This window comes from Tympanuchus pallidicinctus, unplaced genomic scaffold (genome assembly GCF_026119805.1).
Source record: "Tympanuchus pallidicinctus isolate F22 unplaced genomic scaffold, pur_lepc_1.0 scaffold3, whole genome shotgun sequence".
NCBI lineage: Eukaryota > Metazoa > Chordata > Aves > Galliformes > Phasianidae > Tympanuchus > Tympanuchus pallidicinctus.
Genome location: NW_026294747.1, coordinates 96,252,208 through 96,277,772, shown reverse-complemented (window position 1 = coordinate 96,277,772; position 25,565 = coordinate 96,252,208). Strand labels below are relative to the sequence as shown.

The following is a 25,565-nucleotide window of genomic DNA, read 5'->3' as shown; positions in this document are numbered from 1 at the left end:
TAGAAATAAGTTTTCAATATTCAGCTACAGCCATCACAAATTAGTAAGTAGATTAACAAAATGCCACCACTCCACACAATAACTTCCAAACATAACCCAAGCCAAAAGTACCTTCAGATGCTTCACTGTTCCCTCCAACTCCTCTGCCCTGCTGCTACTGAATCAACCACAGCACCTGCACCAAGCAGCAACCACAGCTCTCGCTCCTTCCCCAAGGCAGCATGCTCCTCCCTGAGGATCCTGTACTTGTACTGCTTTTAGCACTGCATCAAAATTCATTGCATGAATTACCCCTTCAGTTACTGCATGCTACACAGGCCATGCTTATCACTCTCCATGAACCTTATTTGTAGCCAGCAGAATGTTGCCTGATTAGCTTAGTCCTCAGAGACACATGGAAAGAGAATGGGGAGAAGGAAAGTGTGCGAATAGGGTCCTTAGCTCTGTTTTTTTTTTGTGAAACTTCCCCATCCAGTGAGTGCTGCCCCAAATACAAGACTGATAAGCTTAATTTTGGTGGCTCTCTCCCTGTTAACACTCTTTGAGCCCAAACATGCCGCAACACATTGAGCACTGACTACATAAGCTTGAGTAAGGGCTGGGAGTAAACAGCTGGGAAAGGTGAGGACGTCACTAAATAAAGAGAAAATAGATGGTGATCAAAATGGAGAAGTAGAGGACAATATGCCATTTAGGGACTTTCATACACCAGCAGGTCCCAAAAAGGGACATTGAACTAGTTGACCTTTAAAAGTTTCTTCCAACTCAAACAATTTTGTGATTTCTGTATCAATTCCTCCAAAACTATACTTCAATAACTTAATAAGAAGATAATTTTGAAGGACATAAACATTATTTCTATCCAATCTGAATCTGCTTCTTCACCTACTGTTTTCTAAGTTAGCTCAGCTTCCATCCCTGTTTCACTGTTTCTAATTAACTTGTTCCTCATTCTACGTATTTGCAGCCTGGAAGCGGAAAAAAAAAAAAAACAACAAAGGGAAGGTGATGAACTGAAGGAACAAAAAGTGTCTGTGCAGGAGGCCGGCTACAGGACCACCTCACCAGAAGGCAGGATAGAAAACAGCTGGGTAACTTTTCCCTCCTGTTCACAAAAAGAAAAGGGGCTGTGAAAGGTCGTTTTCCCACCAGATTGCGGCTTCATCACACCCACATGCAGTGAGCCAGAGCACCCCTGCCACACACACAATTAAATTCTGTCAAGCCACTACTGACCACCCCTTGTGCACAGCACATGGCACACTTTAATTTAGCATTTGCAAGATACCAGTGGCCCCTGGAGTGACTTGGATTTAATTCCATTCCAAAAAATATGTTCACTACTCTAGAAACAAAGCAGCAGCAGTGAAAGATAATTCTTAATTGTCAACTCTTTGAACATTTTCATAACTATACTGACTGCCTTGGAACAGATAGGGAACTCCTCTTCCCCAGAAGGATTACAGAAGCAATGTTCTGAAAAGCAAGACCATTTCAGAATGCCAATGGTAGCTCTATGTTTCCTTTCTAAACTATTCAGATTCTGGAAGCAGAAGAAATAAAATGTTGGTAGGTAAAAATGCAGCTCAAATATTTTCCATAGTGCAGCAAAATCCCCTTGCATACATTCTTGTAAGTTAAAAAACAGATCTGCTGTGAGGCACAGTGTGTACCTCATGGCAACAGAGCAGATTTATGCTTATGTTCTCTGGGAAGTCACCGCTATGGAAAAGGATATGACTGTCTGCACAGGTCAAGGTAAAATCTATTGTCGAAAATGGAAAACAGATCTAGCAGTCTGAACACACAGAGATACCGGAAGGGTCTGAGAGATAGGGCACATCACTGTTGATTTATACAGTTTAAATGGCACAGTCAATTCCTTTCTCTGCATGCTGCTCCAATTGACAACTTCTCTTTTAGCTTTATATTTTCCTTGCTTTTCATCCTTTTGGAAACTCACACACAATGGGAGAAGATGTCACATTTTCCCTGGAACAAAATAGGCCTATGACATACTGTATAATTCCAAAAATACAAAATTTATTAATTTGACACACTCCTGTCATCAAGACTAATTTCTAAAATATTCTTTTCCAGATACAATTAATCTCATTCTCTACCTTAGCCATCTAATTTGTGTCACTCACAGAGCAAGAATTTCTTCCTTCTTGTCCCCAAATCCTTCACATTTGAGGTTCTCCACCCAAAGGGGAAAGTTACCTAAAATTTTACAGAGGATGACAGCAGTGATTCTGTGCAGCGTTCTCTTCCAGGAGTCTGTTTTGGCAATGGCTCAGGATGCTTAAAACCTAAACAGGGTACTTTCTGTAAAACAGATGCTCTTCTGCTACATAAACTTTATGCCCTCATACCTTCTCTAGATTTACAGCAGTTATGCTGTTGATGTAAAAAGACAGGAAAGAGGGAGATGGGCTATCTAGATATACTGAAATGCTGTATAAAGTCTTCTGAGGAAAAACTAACTATAGCCTGTGAATCAGTGAGCTGTAAGAGATCCACCTGCTAACAGGTTCATGAGTTATACACTATCTCAGACAAGCTGCCATTTCATTCTTACAACAGACTTCAATTGGTTAAGTATTACATGTCTTTAGCAGAAAGCAGAATTACTGCCAGAAGCACCATTAAAATGCAACAGACATTTTTTTTTTTTTTTTTTTTTTGCTTCCCATGACACTGAGCTACCCCTGCAGTGACCCAAGATGAGGTGACAGCTGAGTAGGAGGGGACAGACTTGGCACTCTTAACTGTACCACAGGCAGCATTGTCACAATGTGACAGCCCCTCTGTCTTTGCCTTCATGAGATTCCCTCATCACACATCTTTTGCTCACTCTGCATGCCCTAATTATATGTACATACACAAATCAAATAACCTGTTGCTTTTTATTTTTTTTTCTTCAGTGGAACATCCAAAAGTCAAATTCCCCAGTTTGAGAGCATGTTGATGCAAAGAATAATGCAAGATCCTCAAAAAAACAGAAACCCACCCCAAAATATAGCCTGACATTGCTGGCATTAATCTCACCTCTCTAAACCAGCTCTAAATTAAAATATCAAAAGGAAAGGATGCTTCCCAGAGACACAAATACTAATCATTGTTTTTCATAGCCTTCTACACAGCCATTTGCCCTTGTGAAAGATGATTATAAAATATTATTCTCTCTGTATGCCTCATCAAATCAAAATAGTGAATGTAATTCCAAGCTTACTCCCTTTGCACTGCTTCCTATAATCATTTGGAGATACTGGGAAAAACACAAATCAATATTAATAATTTTAAAAATTCTCTTTCCATGTCCTCTTCCATTGGTTTTTGCTTAATCCCATCACAATCTGAAAATCAAAGCACCATTCACTGTCATGAAGCTGCATACTGTACATAGAAAGGAAATTTGGGATCAAATCCTTTATATGGAGAACATCCCCTTGGTGAAAGTAAGATGGTTGCACCATGTAAGAAACTCATAGGATCACAGAATGGCTTGGGTTGGAACGGATCTTAAAGACCAGTGAGCTCCTACCACCCTGCTTTAAGCAGGACTGCCACCCATTAGATCAGGCAGCCCAGAATCGCATCCAATCTGGCTGTGAACATCTCCAGGGATGAGGCATCCACAACTTCTCTGGGCACCAGTGTCAGTGCATCACCACTCTCTGAGTAAAAACTTTTTTTTTTTAAACAAGTAGCCTAAATTTCCCCTCTTCTAGTTTAAATCCATTGCACCTTGTCCTATCACTACCATACTGTGTAAAAAGTCAGTTCCTCTCCTGCTAATAATCTCTCCTCAAGTACTGAAAGCCGGCAATTACATCTTCCCTCAGTCTTCTCCAGATAAATAAGCCCAGCTCCCTCAATCTTTCTTCATAGGAGAGGTGCTCTAGCCATCTGCTCATGTTTTGGCCTTGCTCCAACAGCTCCACATCACTCTTGTGCGGGGGGCTCCAGGCCTAGCCACAGTACTCAAGAGGGGAATTACAAGGGCAAAGCAGAGGAGGAGACTGGGAGGCAGAGCATCATGGAATCACAGAATGAATCATAGAATGGCCTGGGTTGAAAAGGACCATAATCATCAACTAGTTTCTACCCCTCTGCTATGTGCAGGGTTGCCAACCAGTAGGCCAGGTTGCCCAGAGCCTGGAGGCTTTGAATGCCTCCAGGGATGGGGCATCACAACCTCTTTGGGCAACTTGTTCCAATGTGTCACCACCCTCTGTGTGAAAAAATCATATAGCAATCTTATGATTTTTGGGTGCAAGGAGAAGATGAAAGCAAAGGTAGCAGCTGGTAGCTGCTGAGGATGTCTGTGGAGTTACTATGGCACTGCACATATGAGCTGAGGTTGATCCTATATTTCCTTCCCATGTGCCTGGGCAAGCAGCCCAGTTAAATGCACACAGCACTGGCATAGAGCCTTGGTGCTCAATGGGCTGCCCAGGCAGGTGGTGGAATCACCATCCTTGGAGGTGCTCAAGAAATGTTTAGATGCTGTTCTAAGGGACATGGTTTAGTGGGGAAATATTAGTGGTAGGTGGACAGCTGAACTGGATGATCTTGGAGGTCTTTTCCAGCTTTGGTGATTCTATGATTCATTCCAAACGTATCAAACAGTTTTACCAAAAACTCTTTGCTCTGCCCAGTGCTGAAAGAATACATGAAGGACAGCTACTTTGCAAACAGGTCTGAATGGAACAGGAAGGGCTGGAAGATGTGTCTTGAGAGTCAAACACACTCTTGGTTATGTCTTTGCTAACATTTTTCTGCTACCTTTGCATAATCCATTGAACAGCAAATTATGTTTGACATATGAATTTTTTTCAAAAAAGACTGAAAAAAAAAAACCAAAAACATTTTGTGGCTTTGACTAGTAAAGATGCAAAGCCTAAAAGCTTCAGATTATAGATTATACTTTGGTCTACTTCATTACATACCTCATGTGGAAATTCATTACGGTAAAATGTTACCTAATTTAATTTATTATGCTTTGATTTTTTAAAAAACTTATTTAATTAAAAACTTCCCAAATTATGTAATTTATTATGGCATGACCATTGTTAATGAAGCTCACAAAAGGTTCTGTTGGATAAATTCATGCAAAGGAGATGAAGCGGAGCAGAATGAAGGATTATGTTTTCAGAATTCTGAGGCAAAAAAAAGCCTGAAATAAATGCAAGTTGTGAGCGTTTGGAGCAGAGGGTGTTTTCATTGTAATTATTTCAGACTGCACACTGATTACAGAAGATTAACATAAATAGGAATATTTATTGCAGAGGTTTCCATTCTTGTTAGGAAATCCCTTGAATACAGGAAACTCATGAACACGCTGTACCATACCATCATAAATTTTTGTTCTCTTTTTTTTTCTATTCTAGATATACAAAAAAACCCCACCATAACTAAAACAACATTAGGCCTTGAAGGAAAAACACCACTGGTTCTCCAGTAACACGACAAAACAAAGATGCAACCTTGCTGCTCAAGAGTGAGTGTTTTGGCAGATACTTGTTCCTTCCTCCCAGAATTGCCCTTGTAGTACAAGACACAAGGTTATCCTCCAGAGCCTATGGTTCTAGCCACAGACCATGTAGTCAGTGCAGTAAAAATCATTGCAACTAACAGCTTTTAATACCCTTCCCCTCCATTCACAACAGCTAACTGGATACATAAACAATTCACATCTAATTTCGATTCTATCTTACTCCAATTCCACATTAAGCAACGGTGAAGAGTACTACAATCCATTCAGCCTAGGAGAAAAAAAAACATTTCTTTCTGAAAATTTTTCAAAAAAAAATAAGTAGATAAATACATCTGGTGATGGTACTGGAGGTGTGCATAATATATCTCACTGTATCTTCTGCTTCACTCCTTCACTTTCATAATTTGTCTTGTTGTGTCAGTCGGATCACAAGTCAGATACAAACAAACAAGAAGTAAATGGCTCAAGGCAGGGTTTTCTGAATGTATCTTTAATTTGATTAAGCATATTGCTGTAATAACTTTCTAGCTGTTTGGTTCAGTTTTAAGGAGAATGAGAGACAGCTTTTCAAGCTATCTGGCTATTTGTGCACCAGCTGTGTGAAGAACAGTATCACAGAATCACAGAATTGTAGGGGTTGGAAGGCCCCTCTGGAGATCATCCAGTCCAACTCCACTAAATCAGGTTCCTTACAGTAGGTTTCACAGGAAAGCATCCAGATGGGTCTTTACTATCTCAGAGGAGGAGACTCCACACAGAAGGAAATGCATACATTCTATGAGTGCAAGAGGCAAAGATGCTACCTGTTCGAAGGAGTGTGACTACAGTTGTCAGTTTCATATCCCTCTACACGATGAACATTTTTTCCTATTGTTCTGCATTGACCTTTGACACAAAAAGGTCACATGGATCTTTCCATACATCTCCAGGTATGCCACACACTATAGTTGCAAATAGAACAGTGGTCAGCCACACCACCACTGGCCAGATCCTAGCCCTTCACCCAGCTGCCTAGAGACCCAAGGGGCTATGAGTAGCTTTCCTTTACATTCTTCAGTCCTGTGTTTGCCAGGTGGATGGTGCCAGGAGCATGGGTCATAGAATCACAGATTCATTAAGGTTGGAAAGACCACTAAGATCATCTAATCCAACTATCAGCCCATCACTACCATGCCCACTAACCATGACCCTCAGGGCCACTTCTACAAGTTTCTCAAACCCCTCCAGGGACGGTGACTCCACCACTTCCCTGGGCAGCCTGTGCCACTACCTCACCAGGGTGAGACCTAAGCCCTATGTTCCTGGCCCAGGGAGGACCTGGGCTGCCTCAGACCTGCTATGCCACAGAGTCACCACAGATTGGAAGATGGGGTGGGAACCCTGGGTACCGCCACTGCCATCTGTAGCCAGTAGAAGGGTCTGGCCCCTTCCCAAAGGCAACAGAAGGGATCTCACATTGTGACCAGTGGTTTGAACATGGCTGGGAGCCAGAAGTCCATGGAACATGTCCATCTCACACCACAGATGCACACTGCTGTTGTGCCTCGCTAAGGCAGTTTTAGTAGCAAGATCCACTGTCAACAGCACACCTCATACTCCAAATTTGTCTCTCTATTTCAATGCTGTGAAACAGTACCTTTGACTGCAGTTCAGGTATGGCTTTAAAATAAAAAGTACTAGTGAAAAAAACAGCAGCCTTGTCTAACATTTACAGAACAACTCTCCATGAGATTTTTTTAAGTCTTTCCAAGCCAATTGTATAATGCCACAGGTTTTCACAAGCATAGCTAAGGGCAGAGTTCAGGTCATTTCTTCTATTCACTGTCACCTGCAAGGGGTCAAATGCTGACAGCACAGAAGCAATTCCACATAAAAACATTACAGAAAAGGGGAAGATCTGCTGAAGTGGCAGAGGGATTCACCACAAGCAGGATGAAATCACTGGGGTTTCAAAAAGAGGCAATAAGCAAAAAATGAGAGAATTGTTTCTTCCTCAGTTCAGAACAGAAGGGCCGCAACAGAAATTGTACCATACTTGCAGGGGGGAGGGAGAATTTATGGGCACAATTACAAATTCTGCAAATCCTTTCCGAAGGACTGTCCTTGAACGAGTGAAGCAAGATCCCAATCTCCCCAAACTAACTACATAACAGGGCTCGGCAGGAATAAAACACATTGTACAACTGTCACTTTTATCATTTTGAGCAGAATCTTGTTTCAGCAGGCTGTCAGATGACAAGGGTAGATATGAATTCAGTAGATTATACTGAAGTACCAAAAATAGCTGTTTCAAGTATTTTTGTATTGCAAATTAGAAACAATGCTTCACTTTCCATTTGGGTATATAGTATGTCCAAATCAGTAAGATTAATATTCATTCTTAAGGTGTATTCATTATGATTTTTCATACAAGTAATAAAACTGAGACTGCATGCACATTACGGTCTTAAATCTGTTATGTTTTACACCGACTGTAATCAAAGCAACCTCAGTGAGCTCAGATTTATGCAGGAATACTTCTAATCACTAAATGCAATTGATTCTCAAGGAAGAAAAGCAATACTGAGGTTTCCAAAACAAATAGCTATCGAATCACAAATGAGAACACCTCTGAACAACTCCTAGTCTTGTATCTGAACCTACAAACTTTCCCATGGCTCCTCTCCCCATAAGAAATTTCAGAAGAGGATACCTTTAGTATGGCTTTCGAAAAACAGCAGCAATAAAAACACAGTAAGATAAAAATAAAATAGTAAAAAGGTCATGGACTGTAAACATTCTCATCAGTACACAAATATTTGCGAGGAAAATTGCACAAAGTTTACTTTTGATTAACCAAGTACATTGATATGCTATAATAGAACATTTCTGCAGCACCGACTGGGAAATGCAGAGGTGCTGCACTTGGTTAAGACTATTCTAAACTATCACTTTAGAATTTATTTTCTTGTCCAGAATGACCATTTTCCCTTAAGAAATGGAAGACATACGTTTGTAATCTCCAAAGGTGACCTGCATCTTCTAGAAACATTTCTCTTGGTTGTGTCAATATCTCTAATGGACTTTGTTCTTTAAACATGACTTAGATTCAGAGATAAATTAAAGCAAAGATTCACAAGTTGGAGGAGGGGGAGAACTACAAAAAAAAAAAAAAAAAAGTAATACCAGGAACGCTAGAGATTATAGACCCACGCTGCACAGCAGTCACATGGGACTCCCCCGCTCCCAGAAACATTGAAAGCTCACCAACCCACACTCCCACAGCCACGCTACTAAGAGAAAAGAACTGAGCACTTCTTTTCACTGAGGTTTTGGAGGAGCACTGAATCAGAACCTTGAAGGCCTTGTGTAAACCACACAGTTTAAAACATCTTTGACTCACACTGCTGATTCTGGTCAATAACTCAAATGCAGGCATGTTAGAGCGCAGTACACATAGCCAAGCTTCGCACCAGCAGGTACTGAAAAGTGGTCATAGTTCCTTTTATACTTAGGACTGGTTCCATAACAAAACTCACTGTTTATAGAAAAGACCAGGCTTGAACTTGAACAGACTTTTAAGATGCCAGCTTCTCAGGGAAGCCCACTGCTGTTCATGGCCCTCAGCCCTTCGTGCAGACACAGAGCTCTTCATCAAGAAGCTTTCCCGGGATTACAGATTCCACAAGCTGTTTCTTGTAGCAGGGTCCTTGTCTCAGCCCTGACAAATACCCACACCCCATGCACATCCATAATGCCAGCTTTCCCTGGGCAAGGAATACACCTCCAACTAGCCCACCAAGAGAGCATCTGTGAGCTTAGCAAGGAAATGCATTAGCAGGATGTTTTATCATTTATGTCTTGCCAAAGAATTGCAAACTTAATAGAAAATGCTTCAGCATGCTTTGATATTTCTGCCCTCCTTTTCTTCAGCAAGGTCTTCTTAGACAGATGTTTGGCCTGATACATCCCTCTCAGCTCTTCGTAGACAGCACTGTCCTCTCATATCACACCAAGCCTGAAAAATTCAAGACCAAACTGAAGAACAACAACCCCTTCACATGTGGTAAGTTATAGCTGTCAGAGGCTGGCTTTTATGTTTTGCTGGCTGTGAGTTTGTTGGTGATTGTGTTGTAGTTTTTATTCTGGACAGGCAAAGAAAACAAGTTCCCTATTCAAATGCATCCATATCTCTTTAGAGATCAAACACTCAACTAACAGCAAAAGCTTTCACCAGCAAGAGGAACTACAGCACAGCCTCAAAGACCCAAGGTGAATTTTCCAAAATCAAAAAGATCCCCTAAAGCAAAGAGGTGTCCTTCCAAGTAGTGTTCTGGCATATTCATAGGTGCATCATTACTCTTGTGACAACAGGGCTCATTCCCCTTTGCAACACTGAAATCAAGGCTCCAAAACCACTCCTGCCGCAGAGCAGTAGGTTATTTGACTTTCAGTCCCATGTTTCACTGGTTATCACAGCGGTTGAATAGTAATTTTCTTCTGATCACATTTGAGGAATACATGTTTCTCTATAATTGGAAAAAGCAAAGGCTATGGCACAAGAAAACAGATTTCAAAAGGCTTATGCATAGGAGTTTTTCTTTTCTTTCCATTCAGGTGTGAAAATGATTAGAAAAGAATATAATTAGCACATTTTCCCATCAATTTTGTTTTGGAAGTAAAGACAAGGAGTACTTAATTTCCTTTTTTTTTTTTTTTTTTTTTTTTTCCCAGATTCATTCTTTATTTACTAAGAACTATAAAAATCCTTTGAGAAAGTAATACATTCAATTCTAATAAAATCTAAGCAAAATATTTTCAAAGGCAGCTTAGGTACAATTATTAAGCTGTCAAATAAAAGCAGCTGGCCTAAGTTATATTGGAGAAGGGATAAAGTTTAGAGCCTATTTCTCAGGATGAAACAGAACTATTTCCAGGAGCAAGCCTTCTATCCAAAAGTGCCAGGAGGGAACTCTGTGAACAGCAAAGGGTGTGGGTGACAACACTACAGATAACTGCTGGTAGCAAGAAGTCCCCCCTTCCCCAGTCTCTGATTTCCACTACCGCAAACCTTTCACCTCAGTAGTCAGCCAAAATTGATTCATACCAACCGACCACATCATGCTCATTATCTGCAATTAAAAACAAACATTTTTTTTTTTTTCCCTAGGCTGAAATATTGAATTGTGCTTCGCTAATAGCTGATCCTTAGCAATTAAATCTCTGTCAGCTGTGGTATTTAAGTCACTGAGAAGTTATGCTGTCAGTGTCCTTTACCTGCAACTGAGTGCTCCAAAATGAAGAAAGGTACTACTAATACATATACATAAGTGAGGAAACTGCAGATACATAGGAAATTGAGAGGGCCTTGGTACAGGAGCCAAGTGAATGGAAGGGCAAATGCTCACAGAATCAGCCTCGTTTCCCCCTCGCTAGTACTGGAGTGACTGATGCTGCATGGAGCAAGTGGAAAGTATTGTTCTACAAGCCTGAGTATTTGTATTCATTTGCATGAGCCCAAGTGATCAGGTAGGATTCAAAGCTGCAATGCACAGCTTTTAGAAGCAGAATTAAAAACAAGACACTTTAGTAAATGTGATTAAATCTGCTCTATTAAAACATCAAACATCCAAGACACAATAACCACAGTCAGCAAGACTGTTTTTGGGAACCTATGCAAACCACTGATTACCTGCTCTGCATCTATATGGCAGGAGGAAAATAAAGGAGCTGAGCAACCTGCAGCCTCCTCATTCACCTCATGGTTTTCTAATGATTGCTCAACCTAACTCAAACAGCCATAAACTTTTTAAAGCAATTTACTTATCTCCAAAGCATTGCTTGGCAAGTCATGCATGTCACAGTAAAAACACGGAGTAGAAAATACACAGAGATGACACTGCATGGAGAGAATTTCTCTACATTCTTTGAAGAAAGTGCAGAGTCAGTAGAAGTACGTTTGTATGCAGTGACACAGCTACACAAACATTCTAAATGTGAACAGTGTTTTCACACAAACTCACACACACATATTTTGCAAATTTATGCAAAAAAAAAAAAAAAAATCTTTGATTGTATCCAATATGCAGTCTCATTCCATAACAAGAAAGGCACCAAGCAGAGGAGCTTTTTGTCTGGAAAAAAAATAAATACGCATCTGTGAGCTGAAGTCAGCAGTGAAGGTGTAACAGCAAATATCCCTATTACTTACAAGAAAGAAGCATTCTTGGGCAGCACAGGCAGAAGGCAAAGAAGTGTATCAGTTACTGCTATGCAAACCGGATCAAAAGAGCAGTGCATAGCTGATACATCCACAGTTCTTCATGCAGCATGACAATGAGAGGGGCTGAGATGATAGTAAATGATGCAACAGCATGGATTCAATCTTTAACAGATTCATGTAAGTGTTTTTGTTTTTTTTTGCTCACCACCAAGGGAAGCTGCAATGATACTGACACTGCACAGTTGACGGTTGTTGTTCAATGTGTTAAAAAAGAAAAACAAAAAAAACAAAAAAACACTACACAACTGCTATAATTAAGGGAATTGCTTGGCCTCTGTCCATTTTGTTCCACACTGCTGCCTCACACTTGTTTAAAGAACTGAGAAAATTTGTTGAGAATGTGGCAGATAGTGGGAAAAAAAATGTTAAGCTTGACTGGTTCAAATTAGGCAGTATTTGTACAGATGGAGCACCTGCCGTGACTGGCAAGAAGAACAGTCGTGTCGCTTTGCAAGAAAAGTTTTTGGATAGAAAGTTATTGATATACCATTTGTATCCATCACAATTTTTTTTTTTTCCGAGCCAAAGACCATTTTCTTACACACTTAAATCCTGTTGTCTCCTACTCTAGCAAAATAAGTATTTATGCATGAGAGCTACCAATAAACATAACGTGTAATTGATGAAAATGATGAGCATAATACATATACAGTGATGTCTGTCAAAGAGCAAAAACTGCAAAAGATTCTGGAAACAGTAAGTAACCGATAGAATCTCTTAACAGAAATCATTAACTCTTCAATGACAACGCTTAAAACAAGAATGGGAGAAGGAATCTAGTCTGCACAGACAAAGCAACTCCGCTCAGCTGCCTCAATCTGCACCCACAGGGGAAAGATTGCTCACTGAGTGCATGCTTTCATCCTTGCACTGCTTTTAAATCAAAGGTGAGATGTTCTTACTCAATTTGAACTGGTGTGCTTTAGTCATCTGTGGTGTTTGAGAGGTGACAAGTGAAGTTCTAAGGTATGCTGTGTTCTAAGGCACTCCCCTGTGTGTGGGGAGTTGTTCCACTCTTAATTTGAAGATTCTAGAAAAGAATAATTTTCCTCTCACATTCCTCTTTACAAAGTCACGTAGACCATTTTCTTTGAAACAGATTGGAATTTCTCAGCTTTAACAAGGAGGAGATATTCTTGCAGAACAGACCGAAGATCTATATACCATTATCTTCTGAACAACACCAGACATATCCAGGGTACAGCAAAATCCAAAAATGAGTACTTGAAAGCAGATATCCTCTGATACACGCCTTCCCTTCTAGTGCATCTGCAGCTTGGCAATGATGAGTATTCAAGACCAGTAATATTCTATTACAAACTTTGTTAAAAAGAGACTGTTTAAAAGCAACCCATTTTCATCACAAGGACTCGGTGTCAACAACATTGGAAAGGCAAAACGGATGGTTAGAAACTCTGTCAGACTACATGAAGGTTGCAGTGGCAATTGCACTCTGTTCACTTCAGGAAAAAGGAACTAAGGGTCATTCTCTCTTTTGACACTAATAAGGATAAATTATGTTTAATAATCACAATAAATTTTAAAGACCATTTGCAGCATCTCTAGGAAAAAAAACCAACAAACAACAACAGCAGCAAACCCTGGGCCACTCATGCTGATAAGACAGAGAGAGCCCTAGATTTATTGACCCCTGGCCCTCTGAGTAGCCTTTGCCTGTGAGTTTTTTCTTTCTTCTGGACCTCTTAAATTTGCACAGATTTATTCATTTTTTTTCTTCTTGGCAAACACCATTTTTGCCTGGACAGAGATAAATAGAAGATATTAATTAAAAAAAACAAAACAAAACAAAACAAAAAACAAACAAAACAAACAAACAAACAAACAAACAAAAAAAACAGAACAACTTCAGACTCTTTTCAGGAGCACATGAAAAGTCTGGGGTTTCATAAGGCTAACATGGTACTTAAATACTGCTGTATGAAGAATTTAAAAAAAACACAATGCAAATGGAAGTCTGAATGGATCCATTGTCATTATCCAACACGAACTACAAATGGGCTATAAGTTCAGTAATTTGAACATCTGTATCTTAAACTTTTGTTTGTTCTTTTTAATATCCATAAGCTGGAGTATCATCAACCAGACATACAACCACCACTGCCCACTAAATAGCACGCAGTGTAGTGAGAAACTTCACGGAAGATTTTGTTGCAGTTATTTTGCTCAGTATTGTTACAAATTCTGTTCTTTAGGAAGGAAGATCACTGGCAAGAATCAAAGGTTGCACACCCAGCAACCTTTTGTTTATTTTTAATTAAGATGTCTTCTGCAACAGTAAACAGCATCAATTCATCTGAATGTCCAGAAGTTTCATCCTTTTGCTGCCTATTTTTCACGTGCACATAGAAGTTAATACTTTTTAACTACTGCAAAAGTATTTCTCACAAAGTATACCAACTTCCAACCCAAGGAATACACATTTTCAATCCAGATGAAAGAAAATAAGAAACACTTGCTTTCATTGCGTCCTATTAACTCCCAGCACAAACCCTAGAAGTAGTCCTTCAAGTAGCCTATCGAAACAGCGAATACCCCCAGTATTTACATACAAAACAACTTTAGTAAGTATAGTTGCAGAAGTAAGCAGCCTAATTTTGGTAAGCTGCAAAACAAACAAGCAAACAAACAAAAACTTGTCTTTAAAATCAATTTTGTTACTTGCTGGAGAAAGGAGGAGAGGTAACTTCCAGAGCAACACTGACAGAAGAGAAAATGATGACACCATTAAAAGAGCATCTACATAGTATACCTCTTAGGATGGTCTATCACCAAGACGTGCACCTTAAAGCATGTGCCCTATTAGTTGCAGTTGAGCATCCAAAGGAAAAACAGTAACATGAGGCGACCCCCAAGAGAAGAACATGCTGCATGAGACTCTCACCATTTGAGGAGAAGTCAAGCTGCTATGGAAGCACTGCAATACACTGATCGATACAGATTACATTTTCCCAGTGAAAACCTGCCCCTGTCCACTTGATCCCTGCTCATCCATCTTCTACTTTTCTTATGCCTTATTTCCTTCTCTCAAATTTCTACTTACTGTTTGTCTCCCCTTTTACTGCATAACCAGACTTTTTGTTTATTGTTACTTAAATAATTAAATAGTCTCCATTTGCTTTCCTACTTCCAAGGTAGAGCAGCAACCCATCTCTGTGCTATCACTCACTCCTGTCACCTCTCCCTTTCTCTTGTTACTGTACTTTTACAGCACTATTCAGCAGGCAGAGTTCAACTTTCTGCTTCTTTTCAAAGGACAAGTTAGCAAAATTACAAAATTGCTATTAAGGTAGACAAATGTATTTTAAAGACACACAAAGTAGTAGGAGTGATCCAGAAAAGCAAAGGTAAACCACAGTCAAGTGCATCAAGATCTGTAGTGCTAATTTTCATCTCCGTTTAAGTAAAAATTCCAATTACTCAGTTGAATGTCTCTCTGAAAAGGCCCTTTTCCAGCACCATTTACTCAAGAGGCACTTTTATCTCATCTGTCTGTGGAGCTGAAGCACAGAAAGCTCAGCCCATTCCCTCAGCAAGTCTCCTACTCAATGAAAACAAGTAAATCTGCCCAACCACAGTGTCTTCCCCAAAGTCTCTGGGCGAGCCCCAGCACAGCAGCAAGCCAAACCAAAGGGCTGTGCTACAGCCACACCAAATGCTTCATCCTTCAGAAAGGCTCAACTCCTCCATTCACCCAGAGCTTTTTTCCTTGCTGTCTCTTCCTTTTGCTTTTCTCCTATTTCTAAGGCATCTGGCCTACTTTGTCTGTTCCCATTTTTCTCTTTCTCTTTCTTTTCATCCTTAAGATGTTCACCAGAGAGAACAAAAACCAAACAAACAAAGAAAACAAACATCCTCAAGCACATTAATTCAGCTACCATCACCATTTCCTTGCTGATGAGAAGCAGGAATCGGGGGCTCCAGCAAACCACATGGCAACAGGCTTTCCCCACACACAGTGCTGAAGTCAGCACAGAAAGAAACTATCTTAAAAACAAACCTGCTTGCTGAAGGAACTTGATAGAGCATTTAAATATCTGGGGGACAGGAATAAAAATTATTTCTCGGTTGGCAGCAGTAAGCATTGTGTTGTTCCAAGTTCAGCCTAGGTCCCTGCATAACACATGGCAGCACAGGCTACAAACACAGCCTCATCAATAGAGTTCATACCAGTGCTGAAGTATCCAACCCAGTCTGCCCTTTCAGGAGATGACTTTTAGTAAATAAGCTAATATTTAAAAAGAGTTGGTCAAACAGGCCAAGGTAAATGCTATGCATTCCATGAACTCCAATAATTTATTCTTGGCTCAAACACTATTTTTTTAAATAAGGTTCTCTTTGCATTATAAGTGTCTGGTTTTCAGAGCTTTGTAAGAGATTTCCTCATATGTACTAAAAAAATTCACTGGATGAAGCAAAACCACAAAACTGATTTTGCTGGGCACAGAACACTGATTTAATTCACATTCTCAAGTCAGGACTGATCCAAAGAACTTGCATGCAAATGACAAGGATGGTAGCTACATGTAAATCCTGCAAGTGATCAAAACTGCAATATTCTACACGGAGAAAAGCTCCTTCCTTCATCCATCTCATCAACTGAAACAATAACAACAAATATTTCTATACATTTTTCCGCTTCTTAAATTTTTCATTTCATCAAAAATTTTGAACCCTTCCTGACTGAGATAATCCCTTGTATGATGCATATAAATATTGGGAATGACATAACATGAAACCCCTTAAAAGCGAGATTTAGAAGTGCCTTATTATTGAAAGTGAGCATCTACAGGTGAGTTTGTAGTAGAGCAACACATTTTCTCAGGGGTTTGACACCCAAGTCTGCACTGTAAGAGAAAACAGGTCCATAAACTCCAGTTCTACTGCTAGGAGATTATTTCCTGAGCTGTCCTATGATGTGGTTGTTCTGAAGGTAGCCAGGTTCTAACGTAGCTTCAGCACAAGAAGGAAAAGATTCCTCTCTTCCAAAAGACTTTAAATAGAACCCTGTGAAGCACATGGCAGAGGCAAACCACAACACCTTGCTATTCTTTTCATGTTGTAGCAAACCTCCCAAGGACTTCACCAGGACAGGAATGGATCCAGAGCACAAGCCTCTATAGCTATTAAAAAGATGTTTCGTTTTTACTAATTAATTTGATTAATTTGAGTCAAAACACGCTGATTCTTGACAGCTGCAGATCTGATCCTCCTCCTCGATCACTCTGGTCCTGTTCTCCGAGATGCTGAGCAGCTTCAGCTCGCCCCAAGTCAATGGAAAGCCACCATGAGCTACAGGAGCTCACCCTGCTCACATCAAAAGCAGTGCTCCTCTACAGCAGACCTCAAGGTGGTAACCCCAGCAGCAACAGCTGAATAAATGCAAGAGACTCCGACTCAAACCCAAGCTGCTCCCCACCACAGCCACAGACCTCCCATAGGGCCAAGAGGCACATTCCCTCAGCACGCTGTGTGCGGGACCGTATGACAATGGGGCCAATTCTGCTGCCTTGAGTCATCGGAGTATTACCTGTAGGAGTGATCCCATAGAAACCCATAGCAACTCACACAAGTGAGGGCTGCAGAATCAGCTCAGCAATCACACCGCTAGCATTAATTCCAAGCAAGATACAGAAACTCAACTAGAAAACTAGACTCTGAACATAGTAAAGGTTTTGCCAATTAGTTTACTTTACAGCTTAATCGCTTTCTTCTTTCCTTCTAAATCAAACGGGAAGCCCATTGTGTGTCTGTCCTTTCTAATTAAATTGCTAAGAAAAATACCAACACGTAAGCCAATGGAACACAGTAGTTCCCTGTATCAAAGCCTTCCAGTTACTGCTTTGTATGACACACACACCTTGCAATTTAAATGCACAAATTGTTAGATAGATTACCACGAGAAGAAATTATTCCCTGCTACTGTTCGGCACTCAGAAGAGGCCATCCTAGGAAGAGTTTGAGGCTCTAAAAACACTTATTTTTCTTTCCTTGCCAAATTTATAACATTTTGTCAGGATTATTATTTTTAAACAATTACAATCTTCTCAAGTTGCTTATTTTGTCATTTCCATATGTATGGAAATACCTCTGGGCTCATTTCTTTAAGACAAATGCTATACATTGGTTGCTTGATTTTCATTCTGACTCTGTGAGGAGTTGGCTCCTCTGTGCTTCTCAAGTTATCCGACTGCTCTTGCTCCATAATCACACCATTTCTGCTCTCTAGGGACACTCAGCAAGATCGGGTGATAACCATCAGCCTGAAGGGCTCAGCGATTTTCTGACCGATTCTCTAAAATCTTCTCATTTTTAAGGGAAAGAGCCAAGAAGGAAAAGAAAAATTCCCGCTGGCATATCCAAGACTATGTCCTAAATTTTTAGGGAGGGGAAATTCTGGATGCACAGATTCCCAGAAAGGCGAGGGCACAGCTTGCTGCTACCCGCACAGCACCAGGCACACACGCTCTGCCGGCCGCCTGACATTTCCGTGCCGCCCTAAGGTCGCGGCCGTGCCCCGCCGGGTTCTCCACCGCCCACAGCCCCACGCCGCGCACACGGAGCACCCGGGGGCTGAGGCTGCGCCCGGAGACCGCAGCGCCCCCCGCGCCGCTGCCCTACGGGGCTGCGGGCGGTGCAGCTCACCTGGCCGCGGCCAGCTCCGCCGCCGCCCCCGCTGCCATTTGTTGCTCGCGTTCGAAGGGAGCTGCTCTCCTCCCCATCGCCGCCGCCTGCTCCGTAGCAACTGGTCCAGGTAGGTCTCAAAGTGGAAAAACCCCACGGCGACACCAACGGCGTCTTCCCCCCGCTCCGCGCCCCGGCCGCCGCCCGCATGCGGATCGGCGCGACCTCGGCGGCGAACGGGCGCCTTGGAAACCCGGGCACGGCGGCGGGCGCTATTCCCTTTGCTTTTCGGGATCGGGGAGGGGAACCTCCCCTCCTCGTTTCCCCCGGGCTGCGGGTGGCAGCCCCCCTCCCGGCAGCCTCCGCCCCTTAATTCCACCTTCCCCCGCTGCCTCGGCTGATCCCCAGCCCCGGCACAGTACGGCAGCACCCGGGCAGCGGCAGCAGCGCCGTTCGCCTCCCTCCGTCCCCGTCCACTTTTCTCGTGGTGCCGCCTCCCCCAAACCGTGCCCGCAGGACCCCGCAACTCACATCGCAGAGCGGCGGTGCCTCCCGCAAAACTTCGCGGCGCGACTCAGCTCGGCGCGATTCGGCTCGGCGCAACAGGCAGCGCAGCCTCACCTGGCGCGGAGCCGCCGCGCCATGGGAGCGCCGGGCGGAGCCTGCCGGCGGCACGGCCGGGGCCGGGGCGGCGGGGCCGGGGAGCAGCCACCGCCCGCCCTCCTGCCTCCGCCGGGCCGGGCGGCTCTGCCTGCCGCCGCCGCTCCCTCCTGCCCTGCGCTGCGGCTGCAGGCAGCGGGAGGGAGGAGAGAGCAGAGGGGGAGGCAGGGAGGGAAGGAGGAGACTCCCCTCGCGCTCCCGCAAGCACGGCGGGAGATGTTCCCCCGGAGCGCTGATGCCGGCGGGATGCCGCTCCCCTCCAGGCCGGGATGCTCGGGGCTCTCCTCGCAGGTTCCGGGGCAGGTGTGCGGGGGGTTCCCGGGGTGCCCCAGCTCTCGCCCCGATGCCCTCACGGCTCCTCTGCAGATCCTGAATAAGGGTTGTTGCGTATCCAATGTGAATGAAAGAATAAAAAATTAAACTCTTACTGCCAGCTGATAATACTCGATTTGGCCAACTTGCTGCCTCACCGTTTTGGCTGCAATAGATGAGCCTGCTCTGCACCCAACCCAACCAACCCTTTGCCATGGTCATGTGTAAAATGCTTTGATTTTACCAGGGTGGGCTTCTCCTCTAACCTACAAGGGTGCTTCTGTGAAATAGACCTTCAGATTAGGCTTGAAGGAACATCACCAGTGGTTTTCTCTCACTCAAACAGACTTCATTTGGCACCTCTCTACACAAGCTATGCAAAGTGAACTTCCTATTTACCTTGGGGAGGAAGGGTCCCTGTGGTCTGCCTCCCACTGACAGTGCCTGTGGAAAGAGGATTTGGGAAAGATTCACCTTCTATGCGTATCTTATTTATTTCCTTTAGGTGAAAGTCTTCTTCAATGCACTACAGAGCAGAAAAGGAATCGGCTTGAATTTCCTCAGTAATGTTTTTGCCTCTAACTAAACAAACCTGTGCTATCTTCGTGTAGGCCATTTTAAAGAGAAACTGCTGGGTCAGAAGGACAATACTTATGGCCATGGATAGATGGCCTATTTCAGGAGTAAGAAGGAAAAATACACTATAAATAAGCTGCTAAATGCCATTCTCCATCATTAAGACTCAATCCTGAGAACCTCTAACCAAGTAAACACTCCCCTGAATAATTTGTCTGAATCATATTGACAAGATAAAGTAGGACCAGACCTTTGCACTGTACCAAACTCTGCCTTCTTTGCTCTTAGGAATATTTGCAAATTGGCTCATAAACATTCTTATACATGACCGTCATTTTACAATCTTACTGGTATAAGAGAAAATAGAAAATATGACAGAAGTTGATAAAAATCACTTCTGTCAGTTTATTACGTGTTCCTCTCATTCTCTGACTGACTCAACTCAGCTTTGAGGACACAATCACACAAAAAACAAAAACTCAGTACATGAGCCCACATTCCTGCTGACAGTGGGTTGGGTGGTGCCCCAAAGCAGCACTATAAGGAACCATGACCAGGCTGCCAGCCCTGTATTATTTACAAAGGGACATGCAGTAAGATTCTCAGTGGGACACAATGAGATTGTCAGGCTCCGAGGTTTTTGTTCCTTTGACTGAAGCTGACTTAGATTCATTTTAAGACATTCATATGGACAATTGCTGAGAAACCCAAATCTATAATGCAGGAGCCTTTTTTTTTTTTTCTTCCAAATTCAACTGTGTTTATATTATTACTGTTGAGAATATAGGTGTCAGACAACAGGGTACGGCATCCACGGTGGATGCACTTGATAGTCCATACCCACAGTACAGCATTCATATCAGAGACACTAAAAATCTCCTTGGAGTGACTTGCTGCAGAAGTATTTTTTAAATGAGAAAGATTGGCTGATCTTTTCATTTGGGTAAACAGCAAAAAGTAATTCTTTGATTAGATAAAAATCCCATCTCTCCGTTGTGGTAAATTCCCTTTAAAATTGAATCTCAAGAAGCATTTTGCGGACTGAATCATTTATATAATTATTGTAACAGTATAAGGGAAGATGGATCCCAGCTTGCATGACTTTACTTGCCACATTACCCATGGTGTTATTCATCCTGTAGACTTGTGCATGATTCCTTATACTAAGAAAAAAGAACATCCCGAAGTACAGAAATATTTATTCTTGTTGATGAAATCTCAGTTCTGCAGTTCTTAAAACAAGTTTTCTGACCAGCTGCATGCAAGTAACTGGTTTGCAGGTTTGTATTCAAAGACTCTCTCCTTAGAGCAGCTAAGCATCTGTAACTTCAGCTGGAATTAATGGCCGTTTAGTGTATCTTTGCAAAGGAAAAGAAAGTAATTTTTTTTTTCTGGGAAAGATTACTGTAAAGTGATGCATTGGCTGTTAAAAATGTCAGAGATTTGTAAGAACTGAAATACAGCTGATGTCATGCTACCCCGCAGTTGGCTGTGTGTGTAGTAGGAAGAATGTGCTATTATTCTTGGTGGAAGAAACTTCACTCTCAAGAACACGCCTCATGAGCAGCCCCACTAGTGGATTTCTCATAGGCTTATTGTCTCACACATTCATTTCATATGATAAATAAAAGTCAAAGGAGTAATCCTCTCTTAGGAAGGAATATAAGTCTAACGGAGAAGGTCATTTGGCTGCCCTCAGATAAGAAAGGAATTGCTAATACTTGCTGACTTCTACGCATAGCTATTGAAATTAAGCAGCATGAAATGATAGGCGATGCCAGATGGTTGTTAAGTTTACCTCATAAAACAATTTTGATCAGAGTTCATAAATATTAGAGGACCCAGTACTACCATCCTGATTATTTTTTTCTGATGCAAATGAACCACTGTAATTCACTGACACTGTTTGTGAATAAGGCTTATTCATGCAAATATGATTTCACAGAATCAGATCCTTAAAAAAATTATGAACATTAACAAAATATTTAAATGGCTAAATCAAAGGATGATCTGGTATTATCAGTCCTTAAAGCTTTCCAGATATTCACAGCCTTGTGCAAAACCAACTCTTCTTCCAGTGCTTAAATAAACTGAGTGACCTCCTTCTTATCCATTAACTAATATTCCTTTTTACTAGAGGGTTCATTCTTTTCATAGCCAACAGCATATGAAATCCACATGCTAAAAGTAGATACATCCAAGAACTAAATCATCTAATTGCCTTATCTTAAGGCTTAAGTATGTGTATGAGAGTTTAGAGGGAATATTTTTTTTGTTCATGGGTCATTGTAAATTTTTGTAGAGGACAATGCAAATACATACGTTAGGGGGACGTTCTCCTTGACATGACTGTGCTCAATAGGAAGACACAGACAGGGCCCAGAGCAATAATCTGCACCGAGCCATAACAGCAGCAAAAAGCGTGAAATGATGCATCGTGGGAATTCTAAAAGCAACACCAACTCCAGTGTTCACACTATAGCCATGTTCCTAAATTGGGTATCTGCTTCTACTGTCTCTGTAGGTCAGTGATGTCAACAAACTTCATGCTCCTCTCAGCCCACGGGCACCACCACTGCATTTATAGATGCCAAGGTTTTGTCCCAAGAAGAATAATGGAGAGAAGTGATCTTTGCAGAGAGCCACCACAAATCCTTTGCATACTGCAATTTCTATTGGTACCTCTGGTAAAATATGCATTGTTCTGGAGTCCATCTTGCTTCCTGATGCTGCGCTTACAAGGATTGGAGGACTGGACCTGAAATAATTTCTTCAAGATGTACCAATAGTTCCTGATTTTGTGTATTTGACAAGTTCTGTCATATCGAATGATCTTGCCAGCTTCGCACATACTCCCCTTTCTATGTAGTGAGGAGCTGCTCTGTATTAAAGAATAGAGCTTCTGGTTTATATAACAGAAAATCCTAGATTGTCAATATTCATTAGCTCTGAAAGAGAAACAGCAGCTGTAAATAAGCTCAACTTGTACAGCTCATACTCCACCTAGCTCTGATTTAGAGAAAAATATAAGTGGTGAAGAACCGTGTTCTGCCATGCACCATCCAAAGCCTGAAATTGGTACTTGAGCTGCTCACAAGATAGTATGCATTTCTGGGATGCTTAAATATTAAAGAAAGAACTGGAAAATAGATATATTTCATGCTAATCAAACTGAGTTAGTAGGGGGTTAGATCTTGTCAGACATTCCAGTGGAGTTTTTGGTTATTTAGGAGATTTATATAAAAGTAGTCGTATGGTTAGGACAGACTTGGATTTCTGCAAGGCACTTGGCTTAATACTACATGACATTTTGATTTCCAGTCTTGCATTACACAGAATTAGCAACTCACACATTATGGGGATTAAGAAGTGTCTCACTGACAAATTTTAAAATGTAGCCTTTTAATGGGGAGGTTTCATTCAATGTGGGGAGCTTTCCCAGCAGAGCCAGAAACAGCCTTTATCTAATACAATTTTATATTGTTTTCAGCAGCACAGACCAAGATAAAATCTGTGCTTTTAAGACTTGTATATGACACAGTGTATTTTAGCACAGTAAATAAAGAAGATATATTACTTCTGCAGTGATCTGATTTGGCTAAATGATCACTGTCCAGCAGGCTGCACACTAAATTCATTTTAATGCATTCAAATGCAAATTAATACCTCTGGGGATCAAAAGCTTGTAGGAATGGGTACTGTCTCAAAAAGCAGAGACTTGAGGAATGACAAAAAAGTGATTACCCTGGATAATCACTCCTAACACAAGATCTCAGTGCAAAGCTATGGCAAGGACTCAGCACAGTCCTTGCATGTTCCTAAAATAACAAGCACAGTTCTGGTGCTTGCACTTTAAAGAAGGTGAGAAAATATTGGAGAAAATCCAAGTAGTTTGCATGTCAAGCACATGTCTTGTGATGGGAGGCTTAAAAAGCTGGGCATATTCCACTTACCCAAGAAAAAGTTGAGAGGATACGTGGAAAAGACAACAGGCAGTGGTGAGCTTTTTCACTCTTGCTGACAAAAGCACAACTAAATCCACTGACTAGAAGTTTAAGGTTAGATGTAATCAACCTTGAAATCAAATGCAATTTCCTAGCAGTAAAGGTAATTAAACTCCGTAAGAGCTTATAAAGGGAGGTGGTGCACTCACCATTTCTTGATACTGTCCTAAAAACTTTCTTTCTTAAATATTGGCTTTACCTCAGCTTCTGGGAGAACTAATGGCCAAGGGAGCCTCAAACAAGGAGGAAAGGAGGGTCATGTCAGGCAAGATTCCCTGGTGATCCCTTGAGCCCTACATCCATTAGAATGTTGCATCTGTGCAGCTTCTTCCATTATGGCTGAAACAAGATGGCTTGAATTACACCCTTCCCTTTCAGAGATTTGCAGGTTGGCATTAAGGTAATGAGTATAATCAAATTCTGTACTCAAGGGCTCCAGTTGGCTGTCTACAGAGGTGAGGAAGAATCCCTTCCCATTCCTCCCAGAGGATATTTGGCCTGATATATTCTGCAGTATGTTTTTCCCTTCCCTTGAAGCATGGATTATTCATTTTGCTGTAGCCAGGAACAGAGTAAACTAATGCAGAAAATAATCTTAGACATCTGATGCCTGGGTCTGAATTCAGTCAAGTCCAAGAGGAGTAGAGAATTTTCTTGCTCAAATTGGCAAGGATGGTGATTTTTTGCAGAGATTGTCTCTGTGATTATCTGGGCATATAAGGACTAATCAGTTCTCGGGAATTGCAGGAGTCTCAGATACTGCTTCAGGCACACAGCAGTTTGGCTTCTCATGGAATAAAACACCATGGGCTAATGAAAGTAACTGTCTCAGCCTTGAGGTACATCTGCAGCATCTAATAGCCACTGGAACACAGGGCATCAGACTAGGCAATATAATAATCTCTCTTGGCCCTAAACTGTGGGGAAATATAGAGCTTGTACATAACAGCTCCAATTTTCCCAGTGCCCCTGGGAATGTGAGGAAGCAGGTGTTCACATTGTGAGTCACAAATGCCAAGCAGTCTCCAGAACCACTGGTCAGGAACAAACAGACCCACAGAGAATTCAAAAACAAAGCAATACTTGCCAAAATTTAAATTTAAGAAAAAAAAAGAAAAAAAGAAACATAAAATATGGCTTTTTGCTTGAAGGTCTTTGCCTTGGCAAGCTTGGAAAGAATGCTTCAGAGATGTGTCTGCCTTTAGCAGCAGAGAGCTGGCCTACGACTTCCACCATCTGTATTACCCCCCTGCCTACACCAACAGGACAGCTAGACAACATGGTTGTGAAGAAGCCCCATTCAAAGCAGCTTTTTTTTTTTTTTTTTAAGATTTCCAGCCCTAAGCTGAGAAGTGGTTCATTTTCATAGCATGTGAGTATGCTCAGCATCTCTGAGTGAGAAATCAGATATCTAACACCTTGTCTGACAAAGCATTCATAGAGGCACTGTGGTGTTCTACTATAGCTTCATATGGAAAACTGAATACACAGAAAGTAGCTGCTCCTGTATGTAAACTAACATAGCTGGCAGTAACTTGTTTCAAAACGCTTACCCAGGCAGTCATAGAAAGGACTGAAAGAAAGCCAACTCATATTGGTGAAACAG

General features: G+C 41.7%; 1 protein-coding gene across 7 annotated transcripts in view; it reads right to left on the bottom strand.

The window, feature by feature from the left end:
• Positions 1–19,125, bottom strand: part of LRRC3B (leucine rich repeat containing 3B) — a 44,183-nt gene extending 25,058 nt beyond the window's left edge. Inside the window, exon 1 of one of the 7 annotated variants that reach the window (XM_052692271.1) lies at positions 19,029–19,125. The gene's annotated coding sequence lies outside the window, so the exon portion shown is untranslated. Of the gene's footprint in view, positions 1–111; positions 227–11,693; positions 11,774–14,535; positions 14,647–15,783; positions 15,940–18,428; positions 18,540–18,938 lie in introns of those variants that run through there. The other 6 variants (XM_052692268.1, XM_052692267.1, XM_052692272.1 and 3 more) reach the window with 6 other exon arrangements.
• Between the last annotated feature and the right edge of the window lie 6,440 nt (positions 19,126–25,565).